The 27,900-nt window shown below is 39.5% G+C and overlaps 1 protein-coding gene across 7 annotated transcripts in view; it reads right to left on the minus strand.

Annotated features, from left to right (window-relative positions):
- Positions 1–27,900, minus strand: part of LOC134537803 (ral guanine nucleotide dissociation stimulator-like 1) — a 227,102-nt gene that overhangs the window by 63,028 nt on the left and 136,174 nt on the right. The gene's annotated exons all lie outside the window — the stretch shown is intronic.

The following is a 27,900-nucleotide window of genomic DNA, read 5'->3' on the forward strand; positions in this document are numbered from 1 at the left end:
GTCTCGCGCTAACGAAGGTACAGTCTGTGTCGTGTAAATTGTAAATTGTCTAAAAAGCACACCCAACCATCACTTGCAAAGCAACAAATGGGGTTTATTTTCACTGACAACCACACCAAGTCGTTTACAATCGGTGATGCGAACTTGAGGGTTTTCCTCACAAATGTGTGTGTGTGTGTGTGTGCGCGCGGGTGGAGGGGGGGGGGGGGGGTGGGGGGAGAGAGAGATTTAAAAAGGGAATTTTATGGAAGAAAATATATTTTAGGGTATTTTTAGGGTGAAAATGAATAATTTTTCAACTCAGAATTTTTTTCGAGACTGTAGCGTCACAATAAAAATAAATCTGACAATAAAGTAGCATGTGGCCCTATATGATTCGATTGCTGAACTGAAATAGTGTCGTTTCAATAGCGTCGAAATAAAAATCTGGAAACTTTGGCAAATTTCGGCGAATTTTGGACAAATTTTGAAGGTCAAGGTCAAAGTCATCCAAGATGGCCGCCGTGACGTCATCGGAATTGTAGGTTCCAAGGCAGGAGCCCCATATACATACTATTACTATGCGCTAATTTTCGTGAGAAATTCTTAGTATTATCTAGAAAGAGAGAAAAAAAAAAAGTATTTTATGAATGCAAAAATTACCGTAGCCATGTCGTTTACATAGTTGCGATATCTTTCTTGTAGATATTTCTCGGCAATTGTTTTCCAATGGAATCTTTTGCAAAAGTACATAAATGTTTCCGTGCAGACCGGCTCGTGGGTTGTTTCTGAAGGAGGCGACGAGGGGTTTGATTCGCGTGTTCCGTGTCGTTGACCTCAGCCCTCTCCGGACCATGCACGCACACGGCAGCCTCGGACTGCAGGTCGATGCTCGGCGCACGATCTCCTCAGGGCCGCCCTCAGGACACACCACTAGTTCCTCCTGACTCGACTTGGAAGAAGCGTGCAAGAGCAACCACGCGATTAGAAAACTGCTCAAAATGCACACGAAAAAAAAAAAAATGGTTGTCTGTAAAGTCGGTTTACGGACGATAGTTTAACGTGACAACGTCATAACAAAACATTGATGAAATTATTGCATACTTTTATGAATAAAAGTGAATCATTTTTTATTTTAATAATAAAAGAATAAATACTTGAAATTATACTAGTAATAAGATTTTTAAAATGCAAGAATAATTAACCTTTATTGCCGAAATTATTGTTGTAATAAGCAATGAAAACCACATTAACTTTTCACTTCACTTTATAAACAGTCGAGTGGAAGAGAGATAGATGCGGCGCAAGCGTACAATGAGCGTAACGGGACACAGCGTAACGGAACAATGTGCGTAACGGGACACTTTTTCGTGCGTGCAGCCGGCGTTCATCGATTTATTAGACGTTATCACGTCAATAAAAAAATTTTTCTGAACATTTACAAAAATATTCCTTTGCAAACCAGATAGTTTGTAATATTACAAGAAAGATATTGTACCTTTGTAAAAAAAAACACACATGACTGGTAATTTTTGCACACATGAAATACGGTTTTTTCGAGAATACTGAGTATTTCTTACGAAAATTGACATATAATATTATATATTAAGTGATGTTTCATTCAAACATATTTTATTTAACCATAGAAAATGTAACTAAATATTCAACAATTTGACATTATTTTGTTTGTATCAAGCTTATTATGTGCGCTTTAATACCTGAAATATCTTCAGATAACAGTTTACAAATAAATTTAACTCCTATTGGAGGTAATGGGACAACACAAAGCATAAATGCCCGGGGGAAGAATCCGAACCCAGTGTAACTGCGAACACTATTTTGTAGCGATACATTTGTTTCCATGCAAATGTACCAATTTACATGAATATTCCTGTTTCATTTACAAAAAAAAAATAATAATTAAAGTGTATCCGAGTTGTGAATTTTCTCGAAAAGCATTTAATAATACGCTGAGGACGTAAATATGTTTTTCCGTAATTCATTTTTCTGAAGTGTATCTTAAGGAGAGTAAAAAAATGGCTGAAATGCGTGTGTTCTCGATGAATGTTTGAAAGCACTCAAGTTCCTTGCACTACGCCTTTACCTGCAATCCTCCGCATGGCCCCCACATTCGATTACGGGCCCTAGACCCAGGATCGGAGACGCCCCCCCCCCCTCCAATGCCCCCCACAATTTTAGTCACGTGCTACATTATAATTGCATGGTTATTTCTTACCTAAACTCTTTTTAGAATGTTATTTAACATGAAAATCCAGGGTGTAATTATGGTTACTATTTCAGAGGTGCCCCCCCCCCAAACACTATGACTCACCCCCCCCCCCCCTAAACTAATGATGCGCCCCCCCCCCCCCCCCGAATTTTTTTATGCCATTTTCTCAATGATTTACTCAATTATTTTATAATATTATACTTTTTTAGTATTATATTTTATCACATTTTGCATTTATTTAAACTGATTTTATAATAATAAATTTGGGCATATCAGGTAATATTTCCATCCTGAACCGACAGATGCCAAACTGCTTCTGTTGAGGAAAGTGCGGGGTTGCCAATTTGATTTACAAGATCCCTTTCAATTATCAAAGCACCAGAATCGTATTTTCACATTAGAATCTATAATTATGTAAATAATATATACATTTTTCCCGTCTTTTAACCACCCCCTTCCCCTGAAATTTTAATGACGCAGTCTGCGTCGTTACCCCCCCCCCCCCTCCCTTGTGGGCACCCCTGACTATTTTATAAGTTCGAACTAAGCTTTATGTATGAAATTGTGTTACTTTTTAAAATAACAACAGCGAGTATGTACATTTATTTCACACGCTGAGATAAAAAATGAAAATAGTTACGGAAAAAATAAAATTAGGTTGGGCCCGCGCACTGGACCCAGGGGTTTACCCAGCCCCACCCTTGCGGGGGCCATGATCCTCCGCCACGTAATTACGTGGCTGTTGCCATTGAATATATATATTCAATGCTGTTGCTGAACTCTCGCGGTCGCCCTGCGCACTACGAGGAGACAAGCGCGGTTCCAAAAGGGAAGTGGGGCAGTGGGGGCGACAGCCCCTCCCGAGACCAATTTTATTTGATTAGTGTATATTTATATGTTTACTCAAATATTTAATTTCACATGTTAAACTTTAATCTCGCCAACAGTTGCATGGAGCTAATAAGGTTGTTGTATTTGAAACCTGTAATTTGTAAATAACATTCCAAGGCCAATATCTGGCCAACTTTCATTTTCACTTTCTTTGTGCGATAGCCCCTTCCCGAAAAGTCATCCTGAAGCCGCCATTGCGAGGAGACAGCGGCGGGCGTCGCATACATCACCCCCCCCCCCCCCGACCCAACTGTCGGCGGGGCGATGTCGTGGAGAGGAAGACCACTCCCGTCTATTACAGGAGTGATTCGCGTGGGAGCCGGGCGCGAGATGCCGACGCTGCAAAACTCTCAAACACGCTGCGGGCAGTGTTGCCAACACACACACACACACACACACACACTCTCTTGGGGGGGGGGGGGAGGATCGTGAATGGAGGCGCCGACGGAACAGCCGGAAACACCGTTCAACTCGTCCGCAGTAGCAATAAACACCGTCAGGAGGGCGGATTGAAGAAGGAGTAGGAGGTCTTGGGGCTTGAGTGCCACCAGCCCTTCCTTTTTTTTTATGTCCTCGACTGGGCCTTAGAAAGAGGAAGCGAGGGGTGGAGTGGCCTAAAGCCCCAGGACCCAGGCATTATACCCTCCCCCCCCCCCCTTTTCCAACGATTAAGATTAGGCATGAGTTTACACTTTTAGAGTAGGAAATTATAAGTCACTGGAAACCTTACAATTAAACGATAGGTACGCTAAAGTCACATTCACAGCTATGGCTACAGTAGCATGAGTCTTAATTATTTTTTAATCATTGTGAAGCGTTTGAAAAGTTGTGCGTTACGCTAAATAATGGCGAGGAGGCTTAAACTCTTCTTTTTTTTTTTGCCCCTGGACCCTTAGTTTTTTTTTTTTCCTTTGACAGCCGTGGGCCTCGAATTACAATTGAAACAGTGAAGTTTTAAAGGAAATACGATAATAAACTGGGCAAAAATTTTTAGTTCCCGGCCACGAACATACACACCCCCTCCCCGCTCGCAAAAAATCAACACAAACCGACACTGGTAAACAATTAATGGCGGCGACAGCGGCAGTGCACAGATATTGAAATGTGAGCTAAAATAATGGGATTTCTCAGAAATTAGTAGGAATTTATTAACGCTGTTTCGGCGTAAATACAGGAACGTCTTTAGTGCAGGAAAATGGTATTTTCGTAATTTTATTTTTAATTTGCGGAAAATCCACGACGTAAGATATTACCGATTATTTCTCCACAGGAAGAGAATTCTCCATAGAATGGATGTTTCCCACATAAAGGGGATTTACAGTACAGCCAGGAATTTCCCAATAAATAGGATTTTTGGTTTCAATAATAAATTTGTTTCTTTCTCTTTTTTACACTTTTGACTACAATTTAGTTATTATTTAGTTTTAGAGAATTATTTAGCTGAGTATAATTTACAACTTATTCAGATAATTTAAATAAGATCTTGATTAGTATATAATTATTTGTTCCTGCATCACAAAATAATTAAAGAGCAAAGTCTTGTTATTTGAGTGAAATTATACCTTTCATTGGAATTTATTAAGATATTATGTTTAAAAATACATTTAAAACATTTGTTTTTTAACATCATTTTATTTAAACCATGGTTTAAACCATTGTTTGTTTCTGGTTTAAATCAGCCAAACCTGATTACTGCGAACACTGTTTTGTAGGGATACAGTTTTTTCATGTAAATGTACACATTTACAAACATAATGTACCTTTACAAAAATATTACTGTTCCATTTATATTTTTTTTATATAATTATATGTTGTTTAGACTTATCAAAGTTTTCATTATTCTTTAAAACAGTAGAATGATTCTTCTGAGTACATGTTTGAAGAACGGAAACAAAGTACCAGTATATTTAAGAAGATGTCTTAATTATTTGTAACCTCTTCGTAATTTTAGGCGAGATATTTCTAAGAATGTGCACTGTAATTTTTTTTTTTGTAAATGTAACTGAAATAATTAAGTAATATTATAAATGTTTGTAAATTTTTACATTAAACCAAATGTGTCGTTAAAAAAAAATACTCCCAGTAATATCGGACTCGGATTCTTTTCCCGGGCATTTATGCTTTGTGTTGTCCTCGAGAAACGTATTTCGTGTGTTGCCGTGTGTTGAACAAAGTTACAAAATCTTTCTTGCAGTATCACAAACTATTTCTTGTCAAATGGTTTCCAAAGGAATCTTTCGTAAGAGGGCAGAGAGAGAGAGAGAAAAAAAAAAAAATTCGTGCGTACTTCAAGGCTATTTTTTTAGTAATTATTTTTTTTTGTAACGATTTATTTTTGTAGGTGACGAGCGGCCGCAATGACGTCACGAGAGGAGGGTTTTGCGCGTCGGGCGCAGCTCGGGGGTAATCTACTGGCTACTGGCGTAATTAACACGGCCCGCTGCCTGCACCCCCCCCCCCCCCCCCCCAAGGCCTCGGGCTATTTACGGGACGGCCCGTTCGGCCGGCAAATGCGGGCAGCGCGCGTTGCACGCAAAAACCACTAGGTCATTATTACGAGCTTGTTACAACCATATGACTAGAGACCTGTAAAATTCGCGGATTCATTTCGTGATATGCTACAATTCAAATAATTATACCTTAGCGCTGCTTCTACCACTGGTTCACTGTTAATCTGGAGGACTGAGGGCCAATTAGAGACCCTCACTCATAGAAGTGTCGAATCACAGACGCTCGGTCGAGACGACTCACATGTCAGCAGCCAATGAACAGTTGGCATTTGCCTGAGTGTGTAGAGTGTAGTAGAGTCTATCCTGGAGGTCATTGAATCCGCGAATTTTGCAGGTCTCTACATATGACACGTACACCCGAACAAAACTGACCCGGTCGCTAGATAACGTGGCAGCGACACGTCAGCCCTAACTGATGATGTAAATTGCTCTAATATTTAAATACGGTAATTTTTTTTCCCCCTGGTAGTGTCTGAACATGTATCTACTAATTTATTTAATTTTAAATTTTTTATGTTATGATTTGATGTGATACTTTAACTTACTTTAGAAAAAATAATGTTTATGACATGGTTGATAAAGTTAAAAAATATCGCACGTACCATAAAGTAATTATGGCACTCATCACAAAAAAAATTGCTTTAGTTTTGAGTGGTAAATTTTGGCTGAAAAACGTACTGTGATGCTGTTATTCTAAATACACAGTTTTAAAAAAAACTTAATCCGGAAACAAAACTAATTATCGGTCCCCAGCAAGTTCTTAAATGCTTTTCGTAGACAAACCCCACTCGGATATCTTGTCGTTTTTGAAATCGCGTTGTTTTTCCTGAAGCTCCGCGCACCGTGTGCGTGCCCGAGCTAGGTGGGGGCCCTACGTTTTGGGTTCTGGCCACTCCGCGAAAATGTCTTTCATCCGCCAATCAGTAATCCGGAACCGGTAGACCCGCTTGCGTTTTAGATTTTTTATTCCGGCTGTCGTGGGAGTGGGCCTGACCCTGCGAAGAAGGTGATTGTCGTCTGAGGTGTCGGAGCTGTTGCCGGCTCTAGTATCCGAGACATGATCCAACAGGTTCGCGGAAAGGGTGCAAAGATGTGAATACATAGCCTCTCCGCACCAAGTGGCAATCCTCTGCCTCCACGTGGGCACAACTGCTATGGTTCTAATTGATTTTACTTTCGTATTCCCGTTAAAACTATACTGACGTTAAGGCAAAAATATGCCCTAATCGCTAATCCGTAGGGACACGGAAATTTCAGGCATTCATTTAGTCGTAAGCTAGAATGAAAACCTTCACACTCTCGCACTGTGTTCATGATTGGACCGCAGTTATCTGGATACGCCCCTCCACGACCGTGAGCCAACGATGCCCCGCTACGAGAGGAGTAAGTGAATCAGGTAGTGCCAATTTAACAAGAATGAAAATGTTCTCGCTAAGAAATCAACCAATGGGGAAACAAACATGGGTTGAGCATACCTATGACTTTAAATACGACCCAAAGCCCAAGAAAACCCCGCGAAATTCCCGGGTCTACGCTAATCCAATAATGAAAACATTTCATTGCACTCGAGCGCGATAATATTCTCTCGCATCAACTAATTCTAGACTTTTGGGTTATGGCCACGTATGTGTAAATGATGACGTGCCGACGTTTCGGCATGCTTTTTTTTAGCAGTCATCTTCAAGGGCGATTAACAACTGTACGCCTGGTGTTCTGGTAGTGGTGCTAATTGCCCTTGAAGATGGCTGTAAACAAAGCATGCCGAAACGTGGGACACCTCCATCATTGGCACGGATGTGGCCTCGGGGAGCCCTCGTACAGCGAAAGGTCTTTAATGCCGGATTAGCGGTTATGCCACATTATCTAACGCCCATATTGTTAAGAGAGAATAATAACAATTAATATACAGTACAAATAGTACATTGTTAGAAATCTTCACCTGAAACTTACGAAGTTACAAATCATCCAGGGATTTTCGTTAATTTACAGTTATCTTCGTAAGTTTACTGTGTTTGATCATGAATCAACAATAAATATCTTAAAATAGTAACAATACATTTACGAACTTTTTTGAGTTTAATAAAAGAATCTTTTCATTTCTCCCGCATGTGTCCGAAACGTAACACATAACTCGGAAGTTGGGGGGGGGGGGGGTTAGTTTCTTGGAGAAGCCGCCAGTTATTTGATATTACGAATAAGTCTTCGTTTATTTCGGGTTAATACTTCGTTAAAAATTTCCGTCTAAAATTTAACTTTTTTTTCCTAACAATGTATTTAAAACCTTCTGTAATAGTTGAGAGTTGGTCTTTCCCTAAAATCATTACGGAAATATGCCAGAGAGATTAATGTTCAATAACATACGCTAGAAAACCGGAATCACCGTAGTACTTACTGAGATGAAAACCAACAATAGCGATGAACCCTGCGCGAACTACAAACTAAAACCGCCGCCAGCGCAGTGCTGCAACCTGGCGGCCGTTAAAAAAAAATGCGAACGGCAAGCGGCTTACAGGAGGGACGTAGCCGAATGATCGCAGGGGGGGGGGGGGGTCCGTGGGTCCGGGCTCTCCCACTTCCAGGATTTAATAGAAAGAAAAAGTAGTGATGACAGAATAAGACAATTACAGCAATTAAACTACGTGAGGCTACAGAGAAAATATTTTGGTAGGGTATTGTCCACATTGGTGGGCTGCAATACGTATTTCCTCTCCACTACAGCCCGACATGCCTCATACACAGAAGCGACAAGAATTGTGTTCTCACGTAGTCTCTATTTAATACCGATTTGCAAAGGTTGTTAACGTTAGCACGTCTTTCATCCTAACCTAACAGGCGTTTTTTTCCCTTCTGTTTCTAATAACATTCTAATAACATTAATAACATTATTTCTTTCAACTAAATAAATAAATATTTGACTTAAAAACAAAATATTATAAATTAAATAAAAACCCAAAATGTTCTTTTTTCGAGCAAAATCTATTCTTAATTTATTTTGTAAACGTTGGAATTGTAAAAAAATTTACTATTCCCTGTGATTTTAGCATGGTAATGAGTGTTCTTTTAAAATTCAATTATGAAGGACAACACTTTTAGTCATTTGAAGAAAAAAAATGATGTGATGACTGTACTGGACTCCCTCCTTCACAAAATCCAGGCTACGGCACTGTTTGCACGCAGAACGGTGGACGGGAGACCTTCGAGGTCTCCTGCGGAAGTTAACTGCTGCCAAGTACAGCAATAGGGACGATATCGCGCAACACGCGAGACAAGCCACTGCAGAGAACCTAACGGCGTGGAGTGTGCCTGCGGTTTTTTGATTTTCCAAGTACGTGCGCCGCCTACCCGGACACACACACGGTGTGCAGAGCTTCAGGAAAAAACAACGCGAATTCGAAACTACTCACGATATCCCAGTGGGGTCTGCTTACGAAATGGATTTAAGAGTTCGGCGAGGACCGAAAAGTACTTTTGATTTCGGATTAAGTTTTTAAACTGTATTTTTTTAGAAGAGTTTAAACGGCTAAAACACGCATGTTTACAGAGTAATTGTTAAGCGCAAAAACAACCGTTACAGATTCTTGAAAGCACTTAAGGGGCCCGCCTCGTCAGGGGTGTATGTGTGTTAATGAGGCGGGATGATAAGCGCGACACTCGCTGGTATTTCTAGCGCGGTGTAGCCTCTAAGCGCAAGGCTCTGAACTGGCGCGCAGTCTTCTCGTCGTCACATGATAACTGTGAAATTTGAGCGGTGACCGTGTCATTATATGGCCGAGAAATGAAGATAAAGGGGTAATACAAGTCCCTTAAGTGCTTTCAAGAAACTGTACCGGTTGTTTTACGCCTAAAAATTACTCTGAAAACATGCGTTTTAGCAATTTTAACACTTCTAAAAATACTGCTTAAAAACTTAATCCGAAATCGAAAGTACTTTTCGGCCCTCAGCGAACAATTAAATGCTTTTCGTATCTTGAGTAGTTTTGAAATCGCGTTGTTTTTCCTGAAGCTCAGCACACTGTATGTGTGCCCCGGTAGGCGGGGCCCTTAAGCGACTTGCATTACTCCTTCATCTTAATTTCTCCGCAGTATAATTTTACGGTCACCATTCGAATTTCACTGGTTATCATGTGACGACGAGAAGACTGCGCTTCAGTTCAAGAGCCTTGCGCTTAGAGGCGACACAGCGCTAGAAGCACCAGCGAGTGTCGCGCTTATCATCCCGCCTCACTGACACACACACACTCCTGACGAGGCGGGGCACTTCAGTAGTGGCATCTGGCGGCGTGGAAAGCAATGACGTGTGAAAGTGTCCAGTCGCGCTTCGCCAGTGCTACATCTCGTGTTGTGTTACTGCGACATCTTCTGCTGCTGCTGGACGTTCTCCCGGTGCCTCGGCCGCGGGAAGCCATCATTTCACAGACGAGAGAGCCACACCCGAAGTTCCCCGAAGTTCATGTCGCTTTTTTTCCGTTCTATCTCATTGTATAAACCGGTGTGGCATTAAATTTTGCGGTCGATTACAGGGGTGCCCACAAGGGGGGGGTAACGACGCAGACTGCGTCATTAAAATTTCAGGGGGGGGGGGGTGGTTAAAAAACAAGAAAAATGTATATTTTATTTACATAATTATAGCTTCTAATGTGAAAATACATTTCTGGTGCTTTGATAATTGAAAGGGATCTTGTAAATCAAATTGGCAACCCCGCACTTTCCTCAACAAAAGCAGTTATCTGTCGGTTCAGGATGGAAATATTACCTGATATGACCAAAATTATTATTAGAAAATCAGTTTAAATAAATGCAAAATGTGATAAAATATAATACTAAAAAAGTATAATATTATAAAATAATTGAGTAAATCATTGAGAAAATGGCATAAAAAATTTCGGGAAGGGGGGGGAGAACATCATTAGGTTAGGGGGGGTGAGTCATAGTGTTTGGGGGGAGGGGGGTGGGCACCTCAGTCGATTAGGATAGGTTAGCTACATTATAAATACTTTAAAACATTGTGGATGGTTGGTTATATTAGGTAAGTATAGCTACATTAAAAACACTGTAAAAATCATTTTATGTTTTCTTAGCAAATTACTTTTTTAATATGTAGCTATCCAGGGCTAGGAAACCGTTTACATGATATTTCACAGTTTCTTTAATGTAGCTATCCTAACCAAATCAACCGTCCACAATGTTTTAAAGTATTTATGATGTAGCTAACCTAACGTTTTACAATGAACAAAAAAAAAAACCGAAGATGCACGATCGGTCGTTTGTCTGTCTCGTCTGTGAAAAGAAGGCTTCCCCTCGGCCGCGCCGGTGAAAGAGTCTTGGGAGGGGTCGAGGGGTCGAGGGGGGGGGGGAACAGCCTTCCAGGCCGCGCTAATTGCGAACACAGGCGCGTGATTGGCGCTAAGAGGAGCGCGCGGGTCTACTTGCGCCGAAATGGGTCCCCTGGCCGTCGACACGGGAGACATAAGATGTACACCAAGTTCTGTCCCTGTCCGAACACGCCCGAATATTCACCTTCGGCCAACCTCAGGGATTTGTTTCATTTTTTTGCGCAGGATAAATGAATTTTAATATTAAAAGTGGTCGGTTAGGTTAGCTACATTTAAAACACTTTAAAACACTATGGACGGTTAGTTAGGTTAGTATAGCTACATTAAAATAAAACAGAGAAATATAAATGTATATATAAATAAACCCGAGGTTGGCCGGAGGTGAATATTCGGGCGTGTTCGCGCAGGGACAGAACTTGATGTACATCTTAGGCTTCCCCGTCGACACTAGTTCCCGTCTGCTACGTGAGGCACGAGGTTCGTGGAGATATCGAAAAAAAAAATCTGTACTTTTACAAAAGAATCCTTTGGGAACCAGTCGCAAATAAATAGTTTTTTTTTTTTTTTTACTGATACAAATGGAAACTCTGTACCGCGGTTTCATTCAAACAATTTTTTTTTTGTTTTAACCATGGAAAACATATAATAATAAAAACATTGGACTTTATTTGGTTTATTTTATTATATTTATTAATGTGCGCAGCCAATATTGGAAAATCTATTCAGTGAACGGTTTACAAATAACTTTTAACTACTGGAGGTACTGGGACAATACAAAAGCATCTATTTTTGTGGGTGAGAATCCGAACCCAGTATTACTGTGAACACAATTTTATAGTGATAGATTTATTTTTCATCTAACTGTACAAATTAACAAATATCTTTAAATTTACATAAACATTTCAGTTTAATTTACAAAAAAAAATTACAGTGTATGCGTTTGAACCTGGAGCGGTGACAGTTTCAACTCGGTTATTTCTTCTAGATCAATTTATTGTTCACATGTTCGATTTAAATGAAATTACTTAGAGCGTTGTGCACTCTAAGAAAATTGGTCTAAAGAATATTCAGCAAAAAAAAAAAACAGTCGAGAGTGTTAAGCAAAACCTATTAAAACTGAATTAATGTTAGGTTCTTGTAATGTAGTAGTTTTATTTTGTTAACCAATGGCTCCATAAGAGCAACGGTAATGCACCTCTTTTTGACAAAAACTGACGACGAAAATAAATGTTAAATCGTGAAACAAAACAGCGAAAACCTCAAATGACTGACAAAAAAAAAGTAAAAATTCTGACAGTAAATATTTAAAATATCTGTGAAACCAAATAAGTCATTTCTAATTGTTAATGTAGTTTATATATCATATACGTAAACTATTTAGTGGTCGCTTGCTCTTTGACGTCGTCGATTTACGCCGTGGCTCACGGAGTGACGTGTGTTACAAGGAAATGCACTCCGCATGTTGGTTCGTAATCACGGACTGCGGTACGTGTTATCGGCGGAGCGAGTCTCCGCTATCAACCCACAACCGCCAGTCACTGAGTAGTCGTAAAAAGGGGGGGGGGGGGGGGGTCACAACATGTACACGGCTGGTTTTACGGGATCCGCATCGCTCGAACTGTCATCGTACGCTGATATATATATATATATATATTTTTTTTTACGTGATGTCTAATAAATCGATGAACGCCAGCTGCACTCACGAAAAAGTGTCCCGTTACGCACATTGTCCCGTTACGCTGTGTCTCGTTACGCTCATTGTACGTTTGCGCCGCATCTATCTCTCTTCCACTCGATTGGAAAAACCATCGATTTGACTTTTTCGAGGCACATTAAAATTCAAACACTCCCATTCGTTTCCTACTTTTCCTATCATCATCCTATCCTTAACAGAATAACACAGATTGGAAGAAGTTAAATAGCAAACATGTATAAAAGTTATAGTTAAAATAATATCTTCGTTCAAGGAATAAACATATTTGAATTAATGAGTGCAAATAAAAGTAAATTCATCAATTAAATTGTAGATTTCATTTCATTCATTCTTTGTATCCATACAAAATAGTGATAATTCAATAAAATTGTTTGAATTTTTTTCATAAAAGTATGCAATCATTTCATCAAATGTTTTGTTATGACGTTGTCACGTTAAACTATCGTCCAAAACTGACTTTACAGACAACCAATTTTTTTTTGTAAATGGTACAGATATATTCATGTAAAATTACAGATGTTTGTATATTTATATATTTACATGAACACAGCTCTATCACTAGAAAATAGTGTTCGCAGTAACACTGGATTCGGATTCTTACCCGGGCATTTCTGGCTTGTGTTATCCCAGTACCTCCAACCGTTCCCTACATAGCTTTCCAGCAATAACTGCGCATATTAATAAGCACTGAAAAACAAAAAATACAGTACAATTTTTATTTTTTTCATGGTTTACAAAAAAATTATACTTGAACAACACATCAATTAAAATTTTAAATTATGCGCCTATTTTCGCAAGAAATACGCGGTATTATATCGAAAAACCTATTTCATATGAGCAAAAATAACGATAGCCATGTGTTGTACAAAGATACAATATCTATCCTATTGTAGTATTACAAACTATTTCTTGGAGTTTTTTTCCAAAGTAATCTTTCATGAAAGTGCAGAAAATTATTTTCTGTGTACTGCGAGAGTTCCCCAGCAACTCTCCCGCTAATTCACTAGCTGCTATACAAAAACCCACCCAAACCCAGTTACGCGGTTCAAAATTCTCACATTCAATTAGCGAAGAACTGATGGGTACAAATTATCCAGGGACAACCGTAAATCACGCGCATCTTCGAAAAAAAAAAATCTGCGGCTATTAAATTTACTTACTTTTAACATAAACTAATAAGAATCGTCTCCAAGTTTAAGTTCACAGAAAAAACACCCTTATTCCTATCACATGCCTGTTGAACCTGTTGTACGTTCGTATCAAAATTACTTTTGTTCCTCGTGTTTAACCTGTTTAATAGGGATCGCAGAATTATTGCGTTGTTTCTATGAAAATCCAGTTATCAGAGACCGTAAATTTAATGTAATTTCTAACCATGTATAGTTCGCCAAAAATAACGCTTGGTTACTCTTCTCGATGGTTGTTTATTTGCTGTCCGATGAAAGATGCAAAACAGTAGACGAAATAGATTTGAAAAAAAAAAGACACGGTTTCTTGGCCGCCTCACGCGTTAGAAGCAAAACTTCACAGAGAGATAGGAAATTTTTAAGGTACTCTACTATTTGAAACTAGTGTCTGTCCATGTCTTCAATGGAATATAAGAACGAATTTATGGGTTTACGATAGCTAAAATATTTTACATAACACATTGTAAACGTCTATACAATTTTGTCACAATTCCATTGCTAACGCCGCGCCGTATCCAGCCTCAGAGTTTCGAGTTGCGAATTAAGATCTGTGAAAATTACGAATGTTTGCCAAAGTATGCAAAAGTATGCAAACGTATGCCATCTGTAACCGGCTGTAAAATATGTTGCAATTAAAACTTTAAAAAAAAACGCGACATTGATAAATATTCGTTACATACGTTAAATAGGTTACACGCATTATTAACTTCCGTTAATCTTAATCTGTGATACTGATATTACTCTACCTATTGTAAAAAAACAATTTCTCTTTAAAAAAATGTATTGTTTTTACTGAATCGTTAATTTTAAATAAAATAAACAACTTTTGGAACACAGCTCGTTTGAAGAACTTTAAATAAACGAATCGATGAGTTTTTTTATTAGTTCAAAGTAATCGCTATTCGACAAGCTAACGAAAACATACTCGCGTTCAGCGGCAGTAAAATACACACACACACACACACAAGGAATTAGTTATATATATATATATATATATATATATATATATATATAATCAACCAAATACTTTATCGAGTTTTCTCTTAATATTACTGATGATTTTAACGGACAGAGAATAGCGAATAAATAGTTTAACGTTTAGTATATATAGAGGTCATTACAATGCAGGAGTAACGGAATTCAATGGCAGGGGAGTCGGGAGTGCATGGAGAAAATCCACAAGCTCACAGCAATCACTACGTTTCTTTCTGAACTTGGAATAATTGCCCGTTTCACCGTTGGGCTGCGGGAAAATCTGTTGAACTCCCTCAGGAGTCACCTATAAAATCTGCGGCCCGAGGGTTTAGTTCGGGTTGTTACAATGGGCGGGGGCGGGGGCGGGGGCGGGAGCGGGGGCGGGGAAAAATAATAACTGAACTGGTGAGGAACCACATCAAAAAAGAATGTTTCTCTAGTCGATCATTTTCTGTTTCCTTTCAGCAATACACTCTGGTCAATAATAATCCAATGACGTGTATGCAGTGTTAAACTGTAAGTTCGAAATCACTAGGTGGTCTGGGCCTGTTTACATTAAATTAGCGGAAAACATAATAATGTAAAAAAAAATTACCATTAGTATTATGTTTATCATCCCCGTTTCACAAATATTTTTTTTTCAAGCGCAAGCGATCCCTACGCTGCTCCTTATAGTATCAACTCTCTGGAGTGGTGTGAGAAAGAGTACCCAGAAGCCGGACTCTCTGGTGTGGTCTGAGAATAAGTACCCAAAAGCCTGTCTGTTTGGTGTATGAGAATGGGTACCCGGAAGCCTGACTCTCTGGTGTAGTCTGAGAATGAGTACTCTGAAGCCTGTCTCTCTGGTGTTTGAGAATTGGTACCTTGAAGCCTGTCTCTCTGGTGTTTGAGAATTGGTACCTTGAAGCCTGTCTCTCTGGTGTATGAGAATGAGTACCCGGAATCCCGACTCTCTGGTGTGGTTTGAGAATGAGTACTCTGAAGCCTGTCTCTCTGGTGTATGAGAATGGGTACCCGGAAGTCTGTCTTTCTGGTGTTTGAGAATTGGTACCTTGAAGCCTGTCTCTCTGGTGTATGAGAATGAGTACCCGGAATCCCGACTCTCTGGTGTGGTTTGAGAATGAGTACTCTGAAGCCTGTCTCTCTGGTGTATGAGAATGGGTACCCGGAAGTCTGTCTTTCTGGTGTTTGAGAATTGGTACCTTGAAGCCTGTCTCTCTGGTGTATGAGAATGAGTACCCGGAATCCCGACTCTCTGGTGTGGTTTGAGAATGAGTACTCTGAAGCCTGTCTCTCTGGTGTATGAGAATGAGTACCCGGAAGCCCAACTCTCTTGTGTAGTCTGAGAATGAGTACCCTGAGGCCTGTTTCTCTGGTGTATGAGAATAGGTACCCGGAAGCCTGTCTCTCTGATGTAGTCTAAGAATGGGTACCCAGAAGTCTGACTCTCTGGTGTATGAGAATGGGTACCCGGAAGTCTGTCTTTCTGGTGTTTGAGAATTGGTACCTTGAAGCCTGTCTCTCTGGTGTATGAGAATGAGTACCCGGAATCCCGACTCTCTGGTGTGGTTTGAGAATGAGTACTCTGAAGCCTGTCTCTCTGGTGTATGAGAATGAGTACCCGGAAGCCCAACTCTCTTGTGTAGTCTGAGAATGAGTACCCTGAGGCCTGTTTCTCTGGTGTATGAGAATGGGTACCCTGAGGCCTGTTTCTCTGGTGTATGAGAATAGGTACCCGGAAGCCTGTCTCTCTGATGTAGTCTGAGAATGGGTACCCAGAAGTCTGACTCTCTGGTGTATGATAATGCGTGACTGAGACAGGCGAAGTGACGACGCCTGGGCGTGCTGACGCAGGGCGGATGACTCAGGCGCCCGTGATAGGATACTGTGCCCCGGAGGGGGGGGGAAGCTTACCCCTCCTTTTAACGACTGGGTCGGCCTTGGCAGAAACCTCGCGACTGACTGTTCAGTGGTACAGCCTGTCTCAAACAGGGCTATTCCACCGCAGCCCAACCTGCTCTTGAGCAGACCTACACTGTCTTGATCATCAGGTCAAAAATGTTTGGTTAGGCAACGGAGGGAAGTGAGATGTGTTGGCCTGGGCAATACGGGTTTTGTTCTTAGTTTGAATAAATAACATCAACACTGTCGTGTGCACAACACTTGACAGCCGTGTTTTCGAACCTACTGATTCACAGCAGCGCGTACGACGGTCGTTTCATGGGAGGGGAAATAATATGTTTAATTTCTGTTACGGGCGCATGGTTCAACATCCAATGAGAGAAAAGCAGGGTGCCATTTTGATGGAATTGAAAACTTTTTATATTTATCAGTCATAGTGTGGCCATAAAACGTCGAGATATTACAATGATAAGGTGATTCCTGCTTAAAAATAAATTAATGTGATTATTTAGAAAAATCACTAACAGTAAATGTAAAAATTAAAAATTGTTTGGTGGTTAGAATTATAGTTGACTAATAATTGTAGGCAACCAAAATTTAATTTATGTGTTGAAAAACTGTGTTCAAAAACTGCTGGTCAAAAGTCACAAGATGTCGGATAAATCGCAAAATTTCATTAGCTAAAATTAACAGTAATATTTCAACTGTGATAAGGTTTCGCACAGGTCGTGTGCCAAGTCGGGTGCCTGGCCAGCTTTGTACTGGAATTTTTTTTTTTTTAATTGCTAACCCAGCTTTAAAGATTACGTCGAACCAAAGACCAATGGGTGAACGGCCTGGAGCCATAAGGATTTAGGTTCTCCGGCTGGACCAATCGCGTCGAAGGGGCGGATGGAAATCCTACCAACGTCTCTTCCCTGCGAAGGTCCTCAGGCGCCAGGATGCCCAACCCCAAAGGTGGAAAACAAATCGATATCGCCATGTTGTTTTTATATTTCCATTAAAAATTAAACATTAAAATAAAAATTTGATCTCAAATACCTTATTTTATTAACTATAATTGGTTTCACAGCTATACGAATCTAAATCGCTCTGTACTAACTATCTGATATCTTTACAGAAAACTACAATAAATAGAAAAATTCGAAATATTTAATTACAGAATAAAATTTCAGCACCTCGGAGGCGTAAGACCAATGTTCACTTTAGGGCGAAATCCACATTAACAATAAACTTGTCCACCGTTAGACGTTCCTTCTGTTGGCAAAAAAACATTTAAGATCCACGATATGTCAAAACATTCACATATTTCGGGTAGAGAGTAGTTAAGTATATAGGTAAGACACTATTTAAAATTCATTAGCAGTTCTCTTAAAAAAATATATTGTTTTTTTTTAGGAGATAGTATATTATTCCTGCCGAAATACTGATAGAAGTGAATAAAATTTGAAGTTTTTGTGTCAAATAAGTAAATATCTTTGTCATTAAAAATTAAAAGTATTTTTTTTTTAAATAACATATGTGCGTTATTGAAAAATTGTTTGAAAATCTAGTTTTAGAATTTTTTTCGTAGCCGGTTGCAAACACAAACGTGATATTCGATATATATCTACCGGTGACTGGAGGGCATGATGACTGTTCAACTCGCCACCACCTAAACGAGTAGTAAAGCCTGCGCGAGGTTGATATCTCTCGGAGGCGGCGAGTGTTATCGGCTGATCGAGGGGCAGGGCAGGACGCCACGGCTTCCCGGAATAGACGTCGAGGCGCCGAGGCGCCGACCCATCTCGCACGCATCGATTGGTCGGCGCTGCTCTTCCCCCGGACGATGATCCCATCTCGCACGCATCTGTTTGTCAGCGCTGCTCTTACCCCGGACGATGATCCCATCTCGCACGCATCTGTTTGTCGGCGCTGCTCTTCCCCCGGCCGATGATCCCAACTCGCACGCATCTGTTTGTCGGTGCTGCTCTTCCCCCGGCCGATGATCCCACCTCGCACGCATCTGTTTGTCGGCGCTGCTCTTCCCCCGGACGATGATCCCATCTCGCACGCATCTGTTTGTCGGCGCTGCTCTTACCCCGGACGATGATCCCATCTCGCACGCATCTGTTTGTCGGCGCTGCTCTTCCCCCGGCCGATGATCCCAACTCGCACGCATCTGTTTGTCGGTGCTGCTCTTCCCCCGGCCGATGATCCCATCTCGCACGCATCTGTTTGTCGGCGCTGCTCTTCCCCCGGCCGATGATCCCATCTCGCACGCATCTGTTTGTCGGCGCTGCTCTTCCCCCGGCCGATGATCCCATCTCGCACGCATCTGTTTGTCGGCGCTGCTCTTCCCCCGGCCGATGATCCCATCTCGCACGCATCTGTTTGTCGGCGCTGCTCTTCCCCCGGCCGATGATCCCATCTCGCACGCATCTGTTTGTCGGCGCTGCTCTTCCTCCGGCCGATGATCCCATCTCGCACGCATCTGTTTGTCGGCGCTGCTCTTCCCCCGGCCGATGATCCCATCTCGCACGCATCTGTTTGTCGGCGCTGCTCTTCCTCCGGCCGATGATCCCATCTCGCACGCATCTGTTTGTCGGTGCTGCTCTTCCCCCGGCCGATGATCCCATCTCGCACGCATCTGTTTGTCGGCGCTGTTCTTCCGCCGGCCGATGATCCCATCTCGCACGCATCTGTTTGTCGGTGCTGCTCTTCCCCCGGCCGATGATCCCATCTCGCACGCATCTGTTTGTCGGCACTGCTCTTCCTCCGGCCGATGATCCCATCTCGCACGCATCTGTTTGTCGGTGCTGCTCTTCCCCCGGCCGATGATCCCATCTCGCACGCATCTGTTTGTCGGCGCTGTTCTTCCCCCGGCCGATGATCCCATCTCGCACGCATCTGTTTGTCGGCGCTGCTCTTCCCCCGGCCGATGATCCCATCTCGCACGCATCTGTTTGTCGGCGCTGTTCTTCCGCCGGCCGATGATCCCATCTCGCACGCATCTGTTTGTCGGCGCTGCTCTTCCCCCGGCCGATGATCCCATCTCGCACGCATCTGTTTGTCGGCGCTGTTCTTCCCCCGGCCGATGATCCCATCTCGCACGCATCTGTTTGTCGGCGCTGCTCTTCCCCCGGCCGATGATCCCATCTCGCACGCATCTGTTTGTCGGCGCTGCTCTTCCCCCGGCCGATGATCCCATCTCGCACGCATCTGTTTGTCGGTGCTGCTCTTCCCCCGGCCGATGATCCCATCTCGCACGCATCTGTTTGTCGGCACTGCTCTACCTCCGGCCGATGATCCCATCTCGCACGCATCTGTTTGTCGGTGCTGCTCTTCCCCCGGCCGATGATCCCATCTCGCACGCATCTGTTTGTCGGTGCTGCTCTTCCCCCGGCCGATGATCCCATCTCGCACGCATCTGTTTGTCGGCGCTGTTCTTCCGCCGGCCGATGATCCCATCTCGCACGCATCTGTTTGTCGGCGCTGCTCTTCCCCCGGCCGATGATCCCATCTCGCACGCATCGATTTTTCGGCGCTATTCCCACCCGCCTGGCCGTTAATCCAAGAGCTCGAAATCTCTAATTGCTCCAATGCTCCAATTGCTCCAACAGTCATTGACTTTTGGAGCCAATGACTGTTGGAAATAAGTTTTTTCTGTCTAAAATATTTTATTTATTAATGAGTTATCGAACCAATGACGGATATCTATCGAATATATTATTATATTAATGAGTGATTTTTTCGATGAATTTTGGAATTTTGTCCGAATTTCTAAGTTATTACGAATTTTCAAGATGGTGGTCAATATGTCCTCATCGAATTGCTACTGGCTGATTGGCTAGGAAACTAAGCTGCTTTTAAGACTTTCCACCATATTTTATTAAATAAAAGTATTTTTAAACTAAAATTATTTTCTGAATCTATCAAGTATCGAACAGGGGTTCGAATTGATCGATAAAATAGTATATTAATTGCAGATTTTTAAAAATTATTTTTGGAATTTTATCAAGAATTTATAGTTAAAAATTATGAATTTACAAGATGATGTCCAAATTTCAAGATGGCGGGCACCACAGTAATAATAAATAATTACTACACTCTAGCAGGTAAAAATTAAACTAACATGGCAGTAACACACTCTAGCATACGAAAACAAGATGGCAGACGTGATGTTCATACTAGCTGGTGATATTTATGTACCCTGGCATTAGTGTTGGGAGTTCAGTTTGCCGGCGGCTTCATAGGAGGAAGGATCTGTCGCTTTTTTTTGGCCCTCACTGGGTTCGAACCGAGGACTCCATGATGTAAGTGCGTGTTTTAATACCATTTTATTAAAATTTGATTAATTGATTTTTATAAGTTATAAATTTTCCCCCAATTTTCTAGCTAATTAATTACGGATTTTCATGATGGCGGTCGTGACATCACAATCAACGATGGCGTAGTGTTATATATAAATTATTATTTTTTCATAAATTTAAAAATTTTCCCCGATTTCCTAGCATAAATTATGGATTTTCAAGATGGCGGCCATAACGAAAATTGCAAAGATTTAGAATCCAAGATGGCGTCCGCAACTAAACGAGCAACGATGACATTATACATATCTAAGATGGCGGGCGTACCAAAAAGTGCAACGGTGTTTAAAATAATTATTTTATTTAAATTTGATAGTAAAAATTTTTATGAATTTAAAATTGTTGTCTGATATTCTAGCAAAAAAATTAAGGCCGAAACGAAAATTGAAACTGTAACATCATAATTTAAGATGGTGGGTGTGACGTAAGATATTTTTATTATTTTTTAAAAACTTGTATTAAGAATTTTTTTAATATATTTTTAATAACGTATATGTTTACTCTTTCCGGGAATCTAACCGAGGACCAAAATCGATAAAGTAACTAAACATTTGAAGTAAGCAATATTTTTAAATTTCTTTGGAATGATTTCGGAATTTTTGGTCAAAAATTAAAGAATACATATTTATGGTCAAAGTCAAGGTCATGACCTCGGTGGCTTAGGGGCGGCTTTGCGTCGGGGAATTTAAGCTTCTTTGGGGGATTATGGTTCTTTCTAAGGAAAAAGTCTTTTGTAGTTTTTAGAACTCCGAAATTTTTAATTTTTGAGGAATAAAATGGGAAATTCTCCCTCAAACCGGGAATTTTTTTCCCTCGAAATAGGGAAATTTCTAGGAATTCTAAATCTTTTTGAGGAATTTTGAGTCCAAGATGGCCGTCGTGACATCACAATCCAAATGGCAGTCGACTCCTCGGCTTCTCAGCCTTGAAGCCTGGGCCCGATAATACTTTTATATTCCACTTAAGAGGCCGTGTCACAAATTTGCGCTCCTTTCTATATCAATGTTATTTTAAAAGGCAGTTTTTCTCAAAGTCTATAAGAGGTAGGGGCCGGAAATTTTGCCTACTGAAAGTATACAATACATTTAACATAACCGCTTTTTTCAAATTTAGTTATCATATCATATATTATTTCTGTGATGAAAATAATATTATCAATATTTTGATTTGTCCAGATACATTGAAATTTTGCTTATATTTATAATTATTTAGCAAAAACTGAAAACGCCATTGAAATGTATTGCACATTACCTTCCGATCAGTGTCTTCATGATCATGATGGGTTTATAAACCTGGGTGTAATCAAGTCTTTAACAATTACATGACAACATTTATACTTAATAATTTGGAGATATGCCTTTTCTATCCTCAGCCCCTGAGCTTTTACTATCTGGTCTGGCGACGGACCTGACACTCTTCAACCACCCCAGGGGTCTCCGATTGCACATCTTATCAAAAAAAAAAAGCTGTTCGTTCATTTGTTTTTGTGTTCGAGCGAAGGTTTACTTCTCCATAAGTGCCACAGACTTCACACATTTATGCCAAGGGAATATTCCGCTGATGTGACGCTATACGAATGTATTATTCGCGACCATACAACTTTTTTGTTTGTCATCGGGAAAATGACGCCGCAGTTTGATTTTTTGTGGTGATATAAAATAAATTTTCTTGCTAGGGAATGTTCATTTTGAATTGAGCATTTTTAAATGTCAGCGTAGAATATGCTTATCTGCCCATTTTGTTTCTTTCCATAATAATGAGTAAAGTTAACATTGTCATAGACATTTTATTATATTCGTTTGCCGTCCAAGTACAAATGTCACACTATATCGCACGTAATTCTATTTTTTACTAATTTGTTAGTTGTCATTTTATTTAAGTTATAAATAACAGTAATAAAAATTATTACTTAATAGTCCAGAATAGAGATTGAGTTATTATTCATTTAATAGGAGTTTAAAATATGGTACTACATACATATTTATATTATCTTCTTGTCTTCTTTGTAACTTTACTGGAAGAATGGCATTTGGTATGTATGTTAACTCACAATGAAAATACTTCAGAAGTACTCAATTAACAGTGAACAACCTAGGGCCTATACTAATTTCATTATGTTCATGAAATATAATTGATATTACTAATAATGAACTGTATGTGTTTTGCGTAGAGATATCGTACGAACTGTATGTGGTACAGACCAACATTAGCTAAGACTCTGTAAATAAGTAATTTCAGTTAATGTGTAGAGAATATTAAAAGTTAGAAATAATGATATATATATAAAACAATGCAGAGTAATCAGCATAAAAATAGAAGTTGTTTTTACGTAGCGCCTACTGGAATGTATATTTTGTGTTGAATTATGTGGTATGATTAGTATTCTCTTATTGTAAGATGTGTTTTGTTAAAATCTTATAAAACATCACTTACTGTTGAAGGATTTTCATTTTTTTTGTGATGATCTTACTTAAACAAGTTTTAATTATATTACACATGTATATTTTAAAAGCATTTTAATGTATACTTATAGAATTGTAATAGGCTTTATACGGACTCTCACGATGCATGTGAGCATCTATAATTATTCTACATCAATATTATGGCCGTTTCACAAGATCAAATATTTATTGAATTCAATCTGTTGCATTCATTGTACATGATTTTCGATATGTACATTGAATTCAATACAAATTGAAGATGTTACTCAACTAAGCTTATTCTTATTAACTTATAAGTATTTTGTTTGTTCAGTACATAAAAGTAAAAGATTCGTTATTATTTAAATAATGAGCATCTTTAAGCAATAACGTTTTCAAAATATTTACATAAACATAATGGAATATATTTTTTAAATACTTTATATCTACGATCACATCAACGGCAGTATTATGTAATGAATGAGGTAATGAAATATCTTGAAAGGATATTTTCTTCTCTGTAAAGTAAATTTGTAATGCAGCCCTCTTAATGTTAGTCTTGTGAGTTATTTCGTCTTCTAATATGCTACAGCAATGTATAAAATTAAGTTTTGTTAGTGTTTTAGTCTTGTGTAATGTGATAAATTCAATATTTTTTTTGTATGTTCGTATTCATAAAGGTAGGCTACATATCGTATTAAGATAAATAGTAATATTTGTAAATTTAAATTCTTTGAAACAACGTCGATAAGAGGTTCACCTACCTCTGTTAAACTGTATGATGGTGCATTGTAAAAAATTAGGTAGTCTGACTTAAGTGAGATTGTATTTAGATTGTGTGTGATGCATTTATGTTATTATCCTTTTAAAACGTTACATGATGAATTTCGTATACTTTTTAATGTCAACTAACATTATTTTTCACGGACTATTACATCCAGATAAAGAATAATTACCACATGTTTGAAGATTAATTGTATTCCGATACGTTTAAAGTATTAAAATTTTTAGTTTTAGTTTTAGATACGACTCATACTACATTTGTTAAAGTGAGGTTTCTTGATTCTGAATCCCTGCATCTGCAATTTCCTAGTGAGCCGCCGGTCAGATTGTCATCCTCTCAGATTGTCGAGGAACCAGATACATTTTTCGTCGAGTAAACTCGAGCTGTCAACCTTCCCACTAATCCTGTGATAAGGGTATAGTAGCTTTATCACGCGCTGCGGCTACAGTTCCTTCGGTTGAAAAAGCCACTAAATCTCACTGTTAAAAGAGAGAACTTCTAGAGCAGAATATTGGAAATAAACATTTACTGACACGGCCTCTTAACACAAGTATTGATATAAAACTTTAGATATTTGTAAATTAGTATATTTAAATGGAAAAAAACTGTATCACTATAAAATAGTGTTCGTAGTAATATACTGGGTTCAAATTCTTACCCGGGACTCCAATAGATAAAACTCCAATAGTTAAAATTATTTGTAAACCATTCAATGAAAAGCTTTCCAGTATTAACTGCGCACATAAATATGCATAAAAAATCAAAATATAGTCCAATTATTGAATATTCGATTATCTTTTCCATGGTTTGAAAAAAACATATGCTTGAATTAAACATGAATTACAATACAAAATTAGCACTAATTATCGTAATAAATACTCAATATTATCTCGAAAAAAAACGTATTTAATACGAGTATATGCAAAAAATAACCATAGCCATGTGTTGTACAAAGTTACAATATCTTTCTTGTAGTATAACAAACTACTTCTTGGCTATTGGTTTCGAAAGGAATCTTTTGTAAAGGAACATTTTTTTTTTTTTTTTTTTTTTTTTTGCTGTGTACCACTTTTCGACCATAGGTATATTATGTTTTCAGAAATTTTTTTTAATGATAAACCTGCAGCCGCAGTTTTTTGGTCTAAGTCTGACTCATACAGTATACTATTTTATTTTTAATTTATGTGCTCTTTAGAAAAGTCTATTCGGTTGTGCACTCCGTGTGTTTCGGCGCCTTGCTGCAGGTTGAAAACACACCGACCTTTAATCGCGTTATCAAAGTGTAAACAACTCACGTCATAGCGACAGGGAGTTTCGAGTCGGCGCTAAGCCAAGCCAGCTGGTGTAACACGTAACACCGTATGTCCTCGTCACCGCACTGATATTTCAAGGTACCGGGAATACATAATAATGCACTGGTTTTTTTTTACAGTACTTCATTATTGAACTGGATATTCTTTTCATTAATTTCATAATTGAGGAGTTTTGGGCATGTAGTCATCAAAAAAAAATGTAACCCATAGCAATATAGGCTTAGCTTCTTCAAAAATCACTAGTTGTTAAGGTTTCTTTTGTTGTGATATATATGAAGTTCAATAACGTCAACCGTGAACCGCTACAATGTACTTTCCTCTCCTTGCAGGCCATGATATATATATTTTTTTTCTCTCAATTCTCCTTCAGCACATTTCACATGTTTCCAGTCATACTAGTTTGGGTTTTTCTCCACAGTCAATGCATCTTTAGACATAGAGCTCAAATCGCTAGATCCACCCGGCTTAGTAAACAAAGCGATCACTGGGGCAGTGGTAAGACACTGCACTAGTAGGAATCCCAGCCATTCTGATCTCGGTTTTCCATCATCACTGTTATCATGTCAGCAGATCTACCTTTTACGTATCTCCAGCAAAAAGATTGGTTTCTTTACGTTTGTTCACGTTTACGCTGTTTAATAACACTTTTTATTCTTCTAATCGGACATTGCTTGCGTGCTCTTTCCGGTACAAAGTGTTTTATTAAAAGATTTTCAAAGCAGTTCATATATCTTTACCTGTTTCTCTAATACAGGGGTGCCCACAAGGGGGGGGGGGTAACGACGCAGACTGCGTCATTAAAATTTCAGGGGGGGGGGGGGGTGTTAAAAGACGAGAAAAATGTATATATTATTTACATAATTATAGCTTCTAATGTGAAAATACGTTTCTGGTGCTTTAATAGTTGAAAGGGATCTTGTAAATCAAATTGGCAACCCCGCACTTTCCTCAACAAAAGCAGTTTGGCATCTGTCGGTTCAGGATGGAAATATTACCTGATATGACCTAAATTATTATTAGAAAATCAGTTTTAATTAAATGTGACAAAATATAATACTAAAAAAGTCTAATATTATAATATAATTGAGTAAATAATTGAGAAAATGGCATAAAAAATTTCGGGAGGGGGGGGGCATCATTTGGTTGGGGGGGGGGGGGTGAGTCATAGTGTTTGGGGGGGTGGGCACCTCTGTCTAATAATATATATTTTACTAGTTATGTGCAAGACGCCTAAGGCATCCGTTGAAAAATTATGAATATAACAATCACTGAAAAATGCAAAGAGCAAAGGAAATGTTACACTGTAAGCGCATGAAAACAGAATTCATACAGCATATCAGAGTCAGTCAGTGAGTCAGTCAGTGAGTCAGTGATGAGCGTATTTATGTTATTTAATAATTTCTGACTTTCTCAAGCTATCTTCACATCTCACCTCTCAATGTTTTTATGAATCCATATTGTAAAATATACTAATTTTCTTTCACCCTTTCCGAAGCATGATGATGCCTCACATCAAACGTACATTACTAGTGTCTTCTTAGACCACAGCGCAATGATTCAAACGTGATCCATGGTTTCCCGCCAACACTCCAACCAAATGCAGCGATGGTTCCTTATCCCTATCCAACGCATCGGAATTATCTCCTATTTTTCCCACTCTTAGGAGAAATGTTAAATGTTATAAAAAAAATTTCAAAGAAACGTATTTGGTTACCATTAAGGAGGTAAAACCGCCTTTAAGAGAATGCAAAATACATAGATAGTTACAGTGAATTTCCAGATTTTTATATTTCATCACTTTCCCATTAATAACACTTTTGTCCGATTTTCTGCCCATTAACGAACTCAACCGAGATATTCCATCTCTTATGTTCTGTTCTGTGCGTCAATCTGAAAGTTGTTTGCGCCATAAAATTATACCACAGACATCGCGTCTGCAAAAAAAAAAAGTATTTAATCCGGCAAGTTCGGGACCACGGCTTGCCGTATTAATTAGCGATGCTACCGGATTATCGAATGACATTACAGTTTTAACGGGAACTGAGATGAAAACCGACAGTAGCGATACACTCTAACTGGTAAAGCAGTAATAGGACTTGGCGGCCAAGGTCGACAGCGTAGCGGCTCATCTGGTGTCGGACTACAGAAGGGGGAGCAATGGTTTGTTTGTACAGCGACTGGAAGGGCAGCCCATCCAATTTCTGAAAACATGTTTCTTTAAGTGTTTAAATAATCCTGAAAACTTGCCCCTTGGAAGGGCAGCCCATCAGGATTTTACTGACAGTAGTGTTTTTGAAAGGTTGTCTGAATTGT

Source organism: Bacillus rossius, chromosome 12 (assembly GCF_032445375.1).
Source record: "Bacillus rossius redtenbacheri isolate Brsri chromosome 12, Brsri_v3, whole genome shotgun sequence".
NCBI classification, from domain to species: Eukaryota; Metazoa; Arthropoda; class Insecta; order Phasmatodea; family Bacillidae; genus Bacillus; species Bacillus rossius.